General features: G+C 47.3%; 1 protein-coding gene across 1 annotated transcript in view; it reads right to left on the minus strand.

The window, feature by feature from the left end:
- The window catches only part of HPCAL1 (hippocalcin like 1), a 64,880-nt gene extending 50,499 nt beyond the window's left edge, over window positions 1–14,381 (minus strand). The window contains exon 1 of the mRNA XM_063424963.1: window positions 14,089–14,381. The gene's annotated coding sequence lies outside the window, so the exon portion shown is untranslated. The remainder of the gene's footprint in view (window positions 1–14,088) is intronic.
- Window positions 14,382–14,635: the final 254 nt, after the last annotated feature.

Genomic DNA, 14,635 nt, shown 5'->3' on the forward strand with positions numbered 1-14,635 from the left:
AACTTCCTCCCCCCAAGCACTTGTAACATCCCCTAGTTTGGTGTTACTTGTTGGGTTTGAACCAGCATTCTATCAAATGCATCAATAACAACAGCCCATGCCATAGGGTCCACTTTTGGAAATCCTCACCCAACACTACTTCCAAGCTTGATCACACACAGCAGCTAAGTCATGGTCATGGTCAGCACACCTACCTTGCACTATCCATAAGTTTCACCAAAATTTATTTTCCTTAGCTTTTTTCTATGAATATCAAAACATTACAAAAAACTTAACTGGGATTGGAGTAAATCATATCATCTACTCTTTTTCTATCTACAGGAGCTGCTGGTCTGCTCCAGAGAGTAATTAGGATGTCTGACATTATTTGCTCCAAACTAACCCATGCTGACTGTTACTCATAAGTATCCAGAAGATGACTAGGTGGAAAATACTTTATCAACTTCCAGAAAAACACTATACTAAAAGTCAGACTGACTGCACTGCAATTCCATCTCTTCCTTTTAAAAAATTTAGCAGTATATATTTTGCTTTTAGATTGTTATGGTAACCTCACAAACTCTCCACAGGTTTTCACAAGTAAACACCAAGAAGAAATTGAAAAGTCAAGCAAGCAACTGAAGTGCAGCTCTTTCTACAAATCACAAGAACAAAACAAGTGTCCCAAAAGTGAGGTCAGAGTATCCTGCCCTGACATGGGGTCACAAGTCATCCCCTGAAGGTGCCCTCTCCCCTGATTACAGGTGAGTGATGCTGGTTGAATGGCTTGCACTGAAAACCAACCTTCCCACATGCATCTTCCCATTATCTGGGGAGCAGTTTCAAACAAACTTCCCTAAGGCCCAAACAGCCTGGAAGGAAAAGTAAAGACAAAGAGAAAACTCCTTAAGTGTTTTCCCCCTAAATTATTGTGTTCTTATTTTCTCCTGGTAGCTTCCCCAATCTGTGCAAGTCTTAATTACATCAGTCTTCTGGTCCCAGGAAGTAAATTCCAATAAATTTTCTGTTACCATAAAATTTTCTGTTACTCTTGGGATCCCTGGGCAGGCACTCATAAACGTTGCAACACGGCACCAACAAAAACATTTACGCAAATCATTTTAAATTCAACATCTTTTTATGATAAAACTTTGTATCCTTATCTTAAAGAGTGATGGATGTTATTTCTCCAAGCTGCAAAACAAACGAACCCCAATGGAAAAACAAGATAAGGACTGAACTTGGTCAATGACAAAATAGGAAACACAACCCACAAACTCTTTTAATTTCTTTTCTGTGTTGCTACTACAAAATTGTCATACTTTCCCCATCTAACAAGCCCAATAATGCAATATCATTTGGCCATATGTATACGCTCAAAGTAAATGGAATTTCACAGCCCAAATGCTGGATTTTGGCATCCCAAAAGACTTTCAGGGATGTCTGAAATCATATATAGGTTTGTTCCAACCTGCAGGAGTACAGGGTAACTGGAGAGCACACATTAATTTCTGTTTACAGACCATGCAGTATTCAAATGCACTGACAATTAAAAGTATGCTATAAATGAATTAGCAGAAGAAACTCATGGCAGAAATCCAATTACAAAGCAGAATTAAAGGAAGAGATGTCAGAAACTTTTGGAGGCTGGGCAGGAAGAGGTGAGTGCATCAGTCTACTATTTTCAGAGCTGCTAGCAAAAAGCTTAAGAAGAAGACTGCTCCAGATAATCATGTGTAAAGATCCTCCTTACAGAAAGAGCTTAATTGAGAGACCAGAGAAACCAAGGTGACAAATTATTTTTCAGAACACATTTTGATCTGGTGGGTAAAACTCTTTCTGAGGGGTCAGATACCACCTACCCCTGCCGGCCCCACAGGCACTGCAGCTCTGCCACATCCTGCAGAATCCTCAGACAGGCCTTGGCTTGCACCAAAGACACTGCAGACACCTCTACTTTTGTCTTGTTTTTCAAAGTGATTTTAACCCCATTCCTTTACTTTGAGTCATAGGCATTACATTTTGAGCAGATTTCTTTCTACTCAATGGAGCAGCCTCAAGTGCTGAGGGCACTTTTCTTCCTGTATTGGCCACTATTTTACCATGGCCTGTTCTGGCCTCCATTTGCTCCCCTTTGGCTGGTACTACCCTTCATCAATCTTGATGCCAATTACCCATGAGGCCCTCCCACACCTCCAAGGTTCAGCTTTCATTATTGCATTAAGACAAATCAATACTGTTATTAACACTACCACGTTTGTGGATGGCGTGACATGTCTGCAAACGCTGCGTGCAGGAGGGGAGACACTCCCAGGACTACATTAAGTCTCTGCGCTCCCTTATTTGCAATTTCTTTTTCAAGCAGACTCTGCTATTTTATAAATATGGGGTGGAGTTTTTTTATCTTTTTCTTGCAAATGCAAACTGATGAAGGCTTGTAGGACACACAATTTTGCTGTCTCCTTCATGTGTGGGTAGCAATACGCCATGGACAGCCAAGAACTAATTGTCCTGTCACTTGCCTTGCAGTTGGGCTCAGTGATCATTGTAGGATCTTTACAGCTGAATTGTTCTATTCCACTCCAACTTTCCTCCAGTCTCCCCCAGCCAGCTCACTCATCACCCACCACCACACCTCAGCTTTGGCTGTTCACTTCTGCACATGCCTGTGGATGCATCCAGACAGCACATGCAGCCATGCCAGCACTTGTGCTGGCTGCCCAGCTGCTCTGGAGTGTGTCCACTCACCCCTTCCTCTAATGCACAGTCTCTTCCCACTCTGTCTCACCCCCTTTTCCTCCCCATCTTTCACACCAGGCCCATAAGCCACCATGCCTGGAGCCCACCACAACATGATTCAATCCACGATGCCAGGAAATTAACTCCCTGGCAGAAACAGAGCCTCTAGGCCCCCACATTCCAGCAGACCTGTTGGTCAGTTCACTCTGGCCATCAAAGGACAGTCACTACCAAAGAGAAGAGCACTACCAACCTGACTCAAGAGAGCCCAGATGCCATTGCAGCCCAGCACAGGCTCCTGGGCAGATTTTCAGACCTTTTTCAGCCCTTCCTGACCTCCAGGGTGCTACAATGAGGAAATTAGACACTGGCTAAAGTAAAAGTTAATTCAAGTGTTCTTCTCCATACCCTGCTGTAGCTGCATGCAGAAACACCCCAGACTGTGCACCACCTGAGAGGCTGGTGCTGCTGAGAGAGATTGATGCTGTGTTCACAGCATAAACTGCTGCCCTCCTTTTTCTGCCTCAGATTCCTCTAGTGACACATCCCCCATTACCATTTCACCTAAGCAATGCTTGCAGCACCCCCAGTAACCGTGAGAGTAGCAACAATGCCAGAGCATGCATGGAAGAAACACCAAGCACTGACAGGATCAGGAAACAGCAACAGGGAGGAGTTCAAACCCTTTCTCAGAGGCCATGTACTGCTTATTTAGAACACCTTCTACACCTGTTGACTGAACAACTTCAACAGGCTACCAGGCTGCTTTGATTTCACATGCTGTAAAGCAGCCTGCATTTTTAGTAGGTGTCCAACTCCTGCCAGCTCTCTGCCTCCAGGGTTTCCCTTCTGCAGTTTACTTAGACAACCTTCCAACATAAATTTTTGAGACCTGAAACCTGTTGCTGTATCACTGGTACTTAACATCTGTTCACAAAGCCACCCTGACATTGAATTTAACCTGTAATAGTGAAGTGAAATGCAAAGCCAGGTCCACCTGTCAGCAGAGAAGAAAGAACAAAGAATTGTGGATGTAAAATCATAGAATAGTTTGGGTTGGAAGGCACCTTTAAAGGTGATACAGTCCAGCACCCCTGCAACAAGCAGGGACATCTTCAACTAGATCAGGTTGCTCAGAACGCCTTCCAACCTCACCTTGAATGTTCCCAGGGATGGGGCATCCATCACCTCTCTGAGCAACCTGTGTCCATGATTCACTGCTCCCGTGGTAAAAAATTTGTTCCTTACATCTAATCTAAAGCAACCTCCCTTCAGTTTAAAACCATTACTTCATATTGTACTATTAAAAAACCAAACAAACAACAAAACAATTTAAATCCTGAAAAAAAAAAAAAACAAAAAAACCCACCACCACCACCCTCAAAAAAATTACATTTAAAACAAAAGAGAGTGGATCTGCTGGGTGTTGCAGGGTTGGTGCTATAATCTCTGCCCTGGTTTCCCTCAGTTTCCCTTGGCAATCAGTCAATAAGTCCTTGAGAGCACAACAAGATATTCACCTGGGAGCTTAAATTAAACTCTCCAAGTGAGTAAGAGACCAACATCTTTGTCTGGAAGGCTGTGACTTAGGCTCCTGCCCAAGCAAGAACACCATGCCTTAGCTGTGAGACATCAGAGTTGGGCTCACAGAAGCCACAGAAATCCTACCAATTGAACACATCTATTGCCTTAGATTTATCCTGTGGGATTTTAGAAAATGCTCCATGCTGCCCTATGTTCATTACATATCTGCTGTGCTGGAGCTTTCCTTATAGCACAGAAACACTTGGAGCAGACTCTGAAAAGGTAGGACCTACATTAGCAGCTTAGGTCTGCAGGGACTAACTGTGGTTCCACACCTCCAAAAACCCCATTCTGAAAATTCCCAAAAGTTTACTTATTGAACACAGCTGCAAAGAGACAGTTAAACCATTGACAGTCTGAAGTTTTCCGTACAAGAATCTTATCTCTGACTGATGTTATCATAACAAGCAGTGATCCCTGCCAGGGAAACAGCAGGGAAATCAACATAAGCCAGAAGAAGCGTGCACAAAGGAGAAACCTGCATGCCAACCAGGCTTTTCATGAAATACATCACGGACTACTCAGCCACAGATTCATCTTGGTGGAGGCAGAAGCAATTCGCCCGGCCCAAATTTCCAGATTGCATTTCTGCATTAGATGTCAGTTTTGGCTCTCATCCCCCCTGACTTCCCTTTCTGAATTACAGAGTTGTTTAGATGTTGGGGTGTTTTTCCCAAGAAGACTATTGACCAATGCTACATACTGCCTGGTCTGACATGCACACCAGCAGTCAGCCTGCAGCCAAACAGGGTACAGGCAGCTGGGGACAGAACAGTGCCAGTTATTTACTCTATTTCCTCTTAAACTTTTTTCCAATACAATTAACTAAATTGTGCAATTACACATTCATTGGCCAGGAAGTTTCTCTCTTCCCCTTTTTAGCCTCCTTTTCAGTTGCATTTCCCTCCTTCACAGGATGCACTAAACTAAACATTACATTCAAGTTACACAATAAAGATTTGGGAGTGATAAAATGAATGAGGAAGGTCACAGGAAGGGAGGTATCTGCTAAAATAAGATTTGCTAAGCAGCTACACAGCACCTAGTGTCAACCGCCTTTTATTACAGGAGATTGTAATTTACATTAGCTAAGATACTAGATGAACGGGCATAAGAGATCAGTAGTTGAAATAGTTCAAAAACTTTCCAAGAACTGAATGAAGCCTGAATTAATTCAAAACCCAAATTATAGTGATATAAGCTGTTATGGCAGAGCCAAGGTGCCTCACATAACCTTAATCCTCTCTGCATACTGAGGCTCTTTTATGCTGCATAAAACCACACTCCAGCTACAGAAAATGCAGCTGCATTTAAATTAAGTTTTCCACAAACTAGTGCTCCTGGGCAGATCATTTATTCATTTAAAAAAATCTACACACTCTCATCTTTATAAGGGGAAAACCACCTTGGAAGCAAAGCAAAAACCAGATACACCAGTGCCTTGTTAACCTCCCGAGAGCTGGAAAAGCAACGTTAAGTGCAAAACTGCACTTAAAAAAAAAAGTTTCAGAGGCTGTAAAATATTAACATCAGGTGACAAGGATTTTTCTAAGCTGAGGAGTCTTCCCTGCTCTGCCAGGACAGGCTGCCACTTCCTCACAGGCAGCCCTCCTGAAGCCCACAGCTCACCTTGGCACAGTCTGTCCCGGCACAACCAGGGCACGTGCAGGTGGGCTCAGCCAGCAGCAGGGCTGTCGGGAACACAGCTGGATAAACTCCTCCTCAGGAGCCACCCTCCTGGGACACCTGGGTGACAATGCTGGAAGTCCCCTTGTCTCTTTACTTGGTAGGAGCCATGACGGTGAGAAGCCAAGCTTCTGGAGAAGTCTGACAGTGACCACCTTGATGTCCTTGTGACCTGTCACCATTGCTACTCCAGTCAGGGATTTTTCCCTCTGCTTTCCCTCACTTCTGACTACCAGCTAAGAAATGGGTTTAAATGGAGGCTGATACAATGAGCAGGAGCCTGGCATCTCCATGGCTTGATGTGGGCAACAGGGTGAGATGGGGGAGAAGAGGAGACAAGCAGTGACAAACTGGCGCCCTGCAAGCCCCACAGCACGCCAGCCACAGGCTGCAGCTGGAGAACCTGGCACAGGGATGTCACGGTCACAGAGAGAGATGGCAGTGGTGGCTGGCCTTGAGCAGCTCAGCCTGCAGCACTGCTCTGCCCCAGCACCTGCACATTCTCCTCGAGCCCTCCTGCGTTTGAACACCAGGTAAGACACAGGGAGTGAGCTCGCGTGCAAGCAGCAGGCGCAGCCTTAAACCCCTCGTGGTATTCACATGCCACTCACAGCTCGTCTTTCGTCTAAGGCTGCTCCACCTCAAGGCACACTTCTCACAAGTCCCTGAGGAGCCATTAATATTCAATAGTAAGCCTGGACTTTTGTATGCATACAGCTTAAGAATATCAGAACTTCCACCAAAATGTTTTTGCAATGCTTTCCTGGAACTGAGCAAGCAGTGCAGAGCATTTTTGTTAGAAACATGTCTCCTCACCAAGCATACAAAGCCATCAAAGCCATTAGTGGTATGTGTAAGACCCCAGCACCAGCAGTGGGCATCAATCGTCTGAAAACAAAGCTTGGCACAGCCAGTCCAAAATGTCCCAACACAAATGGGACTGAAGGTGATGGCTCAGCCAAATGCTGAGGAAGATCATCTTTAAATGTGTCCTGCAACAAACCAGAGCTCTGGAAATGGACAGCAAGTACAACTTCATTTCCAAACTCTGCCTTCTGAATTACACTCATATAAGCAAGCACTCAGTAAATTCAGCTGTTTCTGGTGCTGTAAGTTCAGAACAGCTTGCCTCACTTTAGGGACAGAACTTCTGGGAAGCCCCAGCACACACCATATGAACAGCCTGCCAACAGCCCCCGACAGGGGACATGAAAGACAGAGTCAAACACCAGGAGATCTGAGAGAAGGGGAATCACAGTGTGAGTGAGCAGATCAGATCTGGCAAACCCCATGTACAGCAAGACATTTTGTCAGAAGAGAGACAGGGAGATCTCCCCTGTGACAGGCTCAGCAATGGCATCCATCCTCCGCTCTGGACAGTCCAGTGGTACCTCGGCAGGTGTCAGCAATGGAATTTTCCCCTGTAGAGGTTCCTCTCTTCTTTGTGACTGGTAGAGAAGCATTGCTGGAGTGACAGATTATTCAGCCTGAAACTGCAAGCTGCTTTGGAGGGCTGTTCCATCTGAACAGGATGAGATGGACTCTGTGCTCTCTTGAAAATCCCACTGGGGTCAGGAGGCTTCCTGTAGGGACAAACCTGGCTGGGAAATTCAGCCTGCAGGTTCAGGGAATGCTGAAGGAGATGGGAGACGAGGGCTAGAGAATTAATTAAAATTAAAGTGTGATCTTTTCATATCTCCTGAAACAAACACAGCTCTTTGTAACAGACCTTTAGGGCCAGATTTAGGAGTAAATGCCATTTTAAGAAGCGTGACACAATCAGAACAGAAAGTGGTGGCTGCAGTCTACAGAGCTGAATCTCATTTACTTTCAGACCATTACCACTGTTTCAATTACCCTCAGCTGGAATGAAATTTAATTTCCATTAAAAAAATATATCTTTTGATGCATCTTCTGATAACCCTAGAAGAAACCCTGACTGGTCCTGGCAGAGCTGCTGCTCCTGGGATGAGCCCAGCATGGAGGGGCACAGCACCTCAGGCTCACAATGTGTTCCCTGGGGGAACAGGCACATGCAGTGACCAAACTCTTGACATCCAGAGAAGAGGCTTCAGCCGCCACTGAGGGTGCAGCACCCAGTGAACCATCTCCTGCTGATGAGCAGGGGAACCACCTGAAATGAAAAGATCTCTCACAACTGATTTCAGCCAGTTTGCTTCACATCAAGCCTAAGACAAGGGAAATCATTTGCCATGGGATTTGGAGAAATCTGGCTTCTTACATCAGGGGTGATCTTGGTCTGCCATCCTCCACCTGGATGCAGCCATCCAGCGTTCATTGCACAAAACCACTAGAGAGGCTGGACACAAGCACGTGCTCATTCCCACTGAAATGGTTCTGACTTTCAGAAACGCATGTGATTCCACAACTGTCAAATATCTGTGTTTCCAGCCCACTTTCTATTTGGCATCAGTGCCTCCTTTAATAAACTCTTACACACAGGAGCACCCATTTCCTGGAAAGCCTCCCAGAACCCCTCTGAAGCAAAACTGACATGCGTGAGCTCAAGAGCAATAAAACTCAGCCCAGCAAAAAGGGTGGTGACTAACCACGGAGGGCCCCATGTGCTGAGCCCACTTTCTTTCCCCCACCCGGTACAGTGACTCCAGATCTCTCAGTACAAGAGCTTTAGGAGGGTGGACACTATGGAGGGGAGATCAGAGAGATGACACTAAACACAGGGGTATTGACTGTTGAAAAAGAATCTTGAGTTGGAAGTTAGAAGGAAAAGCAGAACCCCCAGCTTGTTCCAGGACAGTGCTTTGATCACTCTGCAGAGGATGATGAAAGGCAGCTGCCTGTGATACCCACTGGCCAGGCAGCTCCCTGCTCCCAAACCTAGGTTTCCCACTGCTGCCTTCCCTTCAGCCCCGGCAAGGGAGATACAGGGTTTTCAAGTGTCTTCTAACATATTGAACAGATGTTGCTTCTAGGCCCTTTCCTAAGCACTGCGAAGTATGGTTGCTTTTATATTTTGAACACACATTTCATAACCAAAGTTGGTGCTAATGGTTGTGCATCCACAACATCTTCCCATGTAACTCCCACTCTCCTCTCACACACAAGCAGCTTTCATCCAGCAGCCCCAAATTTCTCTAGAAAGAAGTCTGCTTCTCCCCAGATAAGTTTTAAGAAAGTGATTGTGTTTGGAGAAATAAAATTGCCTGCTAAATAAAATTTAAAAAAAAAAAAAAAAAAAAAAAAAAAAAAAAAAAAAAAAGAGCTTTATTTAAGAGAAAAAGGAAAGGATGCCCTGCAAATGCTAACTGGCTTTGACACTGGCTATCTGCATTGTGACCACACCAGCAAGCTTTCTCCCCTCACACAGTGGGCGAGCTGCCAAGAACAGAGCATCCTGCGCATAATGCCCTTTCGAAAGAAAAAAAGAAACCTGAAAAAAATTCCTGCTACCTCCGAGCAAGGAAAAGCTCCTTTCTGCCCAGCCAGGCCGGGCTGTGCGGAGCAGAGGTGAATGAGAAGCGTGGAAGGCTGGCAGGATGGCTTGCAGCACGCCCACACGCTGGCTCCCAGCCCCCTCAAGGCATTTCTTTTCCTCCCTCCTCCCACGGCCGCCCCCAACTATTCTAAAATGACTTTGCATGAGCCACATGCCAACTTCTAAGCACAAGGCACCATGTATTTCCTTATTCCATGCCTAAGATATACCATCCATCACGTTTTTATTTTCAAGAGATTGCAAGAATCTGGGGTTTACACACAAGGGACACACAAGTGTACATGCTCCCACTCCCAGACAATTCATGTGAAATGCTTCCTGCACTTCCACTGCTGGGAAGTACGTGCCCGATGCTGGTAAGCTGCATGGTTGGGGAATCAAAAACAAACCCTTTTGCCACTCTGACTAGTCCACCGGCTAATTCATTGCAATAAACCCATTGTCCAAAACAAAACATTATTTAATTGCTAAACCAGCTGCCCAAGTTTAGCTGTTGCTCTTGGCAAACATTTCAGGATCTCAGTACGCCTGTTTTCCGGCAAGTATCTCTGTAGGTGCAAGCCATGCCTTCCACCCTTGAAGTCTCCAAGTGTCTCTGTCACCAATCCAGTGTTTCCTAACCCAAGTGGATATTTAAAGGGATACCATCAGCTTAAACTCCTCTCTGAACACACTGAGATTACAGCAACTGAAATACTAGCAAGCATCCTTCTTTTTTCTGCCAGCGGTTAAACGTGCAATTATGCAGCTGCACTCTTCCCCATCGGGCAGCCTGATTTCCTTTAAAAACAGAGGGCAGAAAAAGAAAAAAAGATTAAAACATATTTGAAGGAGTCACCAAAAAAACTGGCAGAAGGTCTCAAAGGCTGATGCGTGAAGTGTATGCAACTACAGCTATGCCTTAGTTTTCTTGCTGTTTTTCAAGTAGATTGTGCTGCTTCAGACAGGCAGCTCAATCACTGGGAAATACATTGCATGCAAGGGAAGAAAAAGCCTGGCCAGGTTGTAGCTGGCATGTTTTGAACAGAATGCTGCTTGGCATGGGTTTCCAAGTATCTCAACTAACGCTGATCACCAGGGAGAATTCCATAAACTACTTGCTGCTTTCTTTGATTTTAAAAAGATACGCACCTACATGACAGGAAACACTGAAACAACCCAAGTATCATTGCCATTTCTTTCACACTGGTTACTCACAGGTATCTACAAACCCACTGTGCAAATGATAAGCAGTGTTTCCTAACAATAATAATAATAACGTCATCTTTCATGCAGTGCAATCCAGAAGAACTGCAATATTTCTTAGATTACAAGACTGATCTGCCCTCCCCCCCACTCCTCCACCCCCAGCTCCTGCTTTCTAATTCCAACATAATTAGAACAGGAGAACTCATAATTCATTCTGTAGTCAGCCCTGTGGGTCTCCCAGTCATTAAGCAACCTTGGACTTCCAGAAAGGTCACATTTCCAGGAGATTCAGCTGAAAATTCTCTCCTATCCTCTGAAAGAGTCTGAGACGTAAAGTAAGGAGCTCCTCATGGAGTATTTGCCCCCCCTGTTCAAGGATTCACAATTGCTTTGCTAGCAGAGCATGACAACAGGCAGAGGATATTTATCTGGGTAAGTCAAGAAATGTAGAAATCAATGGGTTAATTAGCAGGTTAGCAAAACAAAACCAACTAGTGGAACCTTTTATACAGCAAAAGACTGACAAAGTAGAGACAACTGCTTGCAGTTGCGATCCTGTCTGGCTGGTAGAGGATTATTGGAACAATGGAAATTTTAGCCACTGATCAGAACCAAGTTCTGTCCATTAAGCTTCAACAATTTTGCAAAAGCAAATCCTTTCATTATCCATGGGTAGCATCCCACATGATACAGTAACACAGTTAACACAATGTAAGATAAACCTCTTGCCAAAAGAAATTTAACTTCTGTCCAAGTTAAGCTCAATGCAGATGCATACGTTGGACACAATTTTCTAATACAGATAAAGAACCAAGAATCTGATCCCACATATAGACATTACAGAGAGCATCCTAGGGACATGATGGAAAACACATTAAAAAAAAAAGTCTGTATTTCTTCCATTAACTGGAAAACACATTGCATTTTTTCCTGAATCTGACCTAAAAGACATGCTTGAAGGAAATTCCAGCAGTTCTCTGGAAATATGTGAGATCCTCTTCCCATGAGTATAAGTGCATCTTGCACATGCAAACAGTGCAACATCATTGCTTATAGTTTCAAACCACTAAAAGGAAGTAAGAAACCCAGTGATATAGAATTTTAATTCACACTGCCCCCTTGGTCTACCAGCATTCTTGTCTCCCCCATGTCAAAGTAATCAACACTCAAAAGAATGTTGTCTTGCTTGTAAAAAAAAAAAAATCACGTTGCATGCGTATTTTTAATTGAAAGATTTCTAAACCCAGATAACATGCTTTCTCTTTTTTTTTCTTTTTCACCTTTTTTTTTTTTTTTTTTTTTTTTCCGAGTCATAATCCAAGTTTAATGTTGTTTAGGCTACAAATTAATCTCTATCCCCAGCTCTCAACAACTGGCCCATGTTGGTTCCATGCCCACGAGCTCGGGTGGTAGAACGGGGGCACCACAGTGCCAGCTGCGACACGCAGCGAGCAAAGCATCGCCTGCACCCACAGAGTGGCAGCCTCATCTGAGAGCTAGAAAGGTTTGTCTACACAAGTTCCTGCCGGTGCAGGCAGCCAGCTGCAAGAGCAAACCCCACTCCAGCACTGTAGCAATTCCCTGAACAGACGAAGCTATGCCAACAAAAGCACTTTCTTTGCCAGCAGAGCTGACTCCTCAGCAGAGCTCCTGACAGTGTTGCAACAGCCACTCTATAGTGGCACCCATTTTTTCCCCTCACAGTTTCCTACACTTCCACCTCTACACAGAGAAAGGCAAGAAACAAAGAAATGCAGAGAACAGATGTGAGGACGAGGCCAGCATCTCCTCACCAAACAGAAATGTGAGATGATCTGCCTTCTTCCCCAAGCCCCACCACACTACATGAAGTCAGACACACTCAGCTCCATTCACCTGAATCAAAGGGGTTCCCAATCCAAGCATCTGAGAAGAGCTGTGGGGTCAGAAGCGAGGTTGATACCCAGCCCTGGAACAAGCCGTGAGGCTCCTCCTGCCTCTGCTCTCCGGCCAAAGTACCCAGCAGTGCTGGTGGACCCCATGCAAGACAGCGTGATATCAGTGGATATCAGAGACTGCTGAAACAGCCCCCCAGTCTCTGGTCAAATTTCATCTCAGGCAAGAAGAGCTTTTGAACCTGAAATTACGACAAATGGCTCCCATTAGGAAAAACGGGAAATATTTTGGGGAGGGAGTGATTGTTTCCTCCTTTCTTCCTCCCACAGAGAAAATTTGATCTTCCTACCAGATTTTACTTGTGAATGGGATTATAGGGCAATGCTCAGCTACAGTGCTTGCCTACAGGTATTCCTGTGAAAAAGCCCAGGATTTTGTCACATAGGTATAAATCAGCCGGCTATGAGCAGGAGAGACAGACCTACCGAGCACCCAGCTGTTTTTCTCAGCAAATCTTAAATTCCAACGATGCATAAGATGACCTTTTCCCAAACCTAGCAGGAACTTATTTATATAGAAACTTACTTGTAAACACATTTGCCTTGTTTTATTCCTTATTTCTTGTAATTCTCCCTACTTCGGCAGCTAGTGTGTGCTGGAGCCATGTGCTCCAGCAGGTCCCCTGGCAGCCTGATGCAAACCGCGGCTGGCAGATGCCTTTGCTGCCACAACCTCACAGGACTAGGGTGTCCCCCCTTGCCCGCCTTTCAGGAAACTGGGGTGACCTTGGCTGCAGCCATCAGCCTCCAGCACAGCCCCCGACATCTCCCCGGCGAGGAGACAGACACAAAAGCCAACTCACCAGAGGCAAACGCCAGCATTTTTTAAAGGTCGTTTGGGAAGGTTGGCAATAGGAAGTCCGGATCTGCAGGAGTTGACTCAAAGGGCCCTGCAACATTCATGCGTCGGGAACTTCTCCGGGTAAACCATTAACCACCATAAAGCAGAGCTGCGAAACGCCCCTCACCACCGGGGAGGCTCATACACAGCCGAACACACACGCGGGCTGCACGGGGATATGCACACACAGACGTACAGACATCCGTACAGCTACAGACATACAATGACACACATCCACACGGCTCGGGGTTTTTTGAGGGCAGGGTAAGCGCTGGCAATTCCCTCTGCTCGGGGCGAGGCGAGCGCTGGCACCGCAGCCCCGCGGCGGTAAGGGGGGATCCGCTCGCATCCCCCGGACGCGAAGAGGGCGCCCGGATCCGCTCCGCATCTCCTGGCGGCGAAGGGAGCAGCCGCCCCGCTCCGCGCCCCACGGGCGTGTAAGAGATGCGCGGAGCGCCCCGCGCCCGCGATCCCCACAGGACGTTTCGAGCCCTCTATCCCCGAAAATACCGACGCCAAAAGCCAGAAATCTCCCCTCTCCCTCCAGCTTCGCTCTCCGGCAGTACCCGCGGCAGCAGAGAGCTCGCAGACCTCCCGCAGCCCTGCCGAAGTTTCCGCGCCGCTCCGCGGGCGGCGGCGGAGCGGCCCCAGGTTCTTACCCGGCCGGCGGAGCGGGGTCCCGGGGCGGCCTGGCAGCGGCGGCGGCGGCTGCGCGGGGGCGCGGCGGCTTCCTGGGAGCTACAACTCCGCGGCGGCGCCCGGGCGAGCCGCGCGCCTGCGGAGCGGCGGCGAGCGGGGAGGAAAAGAGGAAATGAGCGGGAGGCGCATTGGAGGGAGGGAGGGGGAGGAAGGAGCGGTCGCCGAGGGACCAGGGAGAGCGAGGGACAGAGCGCAACTTCCCCGGCGGGGCAGCGGGCGCGCCGGGGGGCGGAGCGCACCGTACCGCCGCTCCGCGGCCGCCCCGCGGCGTGCGCAGCGCCGAGCCCCGCGCGGGGGCCGCCCGCGCCGCCGCTCCCGCCGCGCCGGACACTTGGTATCGCCCTGCCCGGCCCCGCCGGGGCCGCCGCGGGCAGGAAGTGCGGGGCCGGGGGCCAGCGCCCAGAGGGGGCTCCGCGGGGCTGCGCGCTCGCGGGGAGCCGCGCCCGCCCGGCTGGCGCTCGCTGCCGGCCCCACCGGCACCGCGGGAGCGGCCACGGGCAGCTGGGC

The sequence above is a fragment of the Prinia subflava genome, chromosome 2 (genome assembly GCF_021018805.1).
Source record: "Prinia subflava isolate CZ2003 ecotype Zambia chromosome 2, Cam_Psub_1.2, whole genome shotgun sequence".
Classification (NCBI taxonomy): domain Eukaryota; kingdom Metazoa; phylum Chordata; class Aves; order Passeriformes; family Cisticolidae; genus Prinia; species Prinia subflava.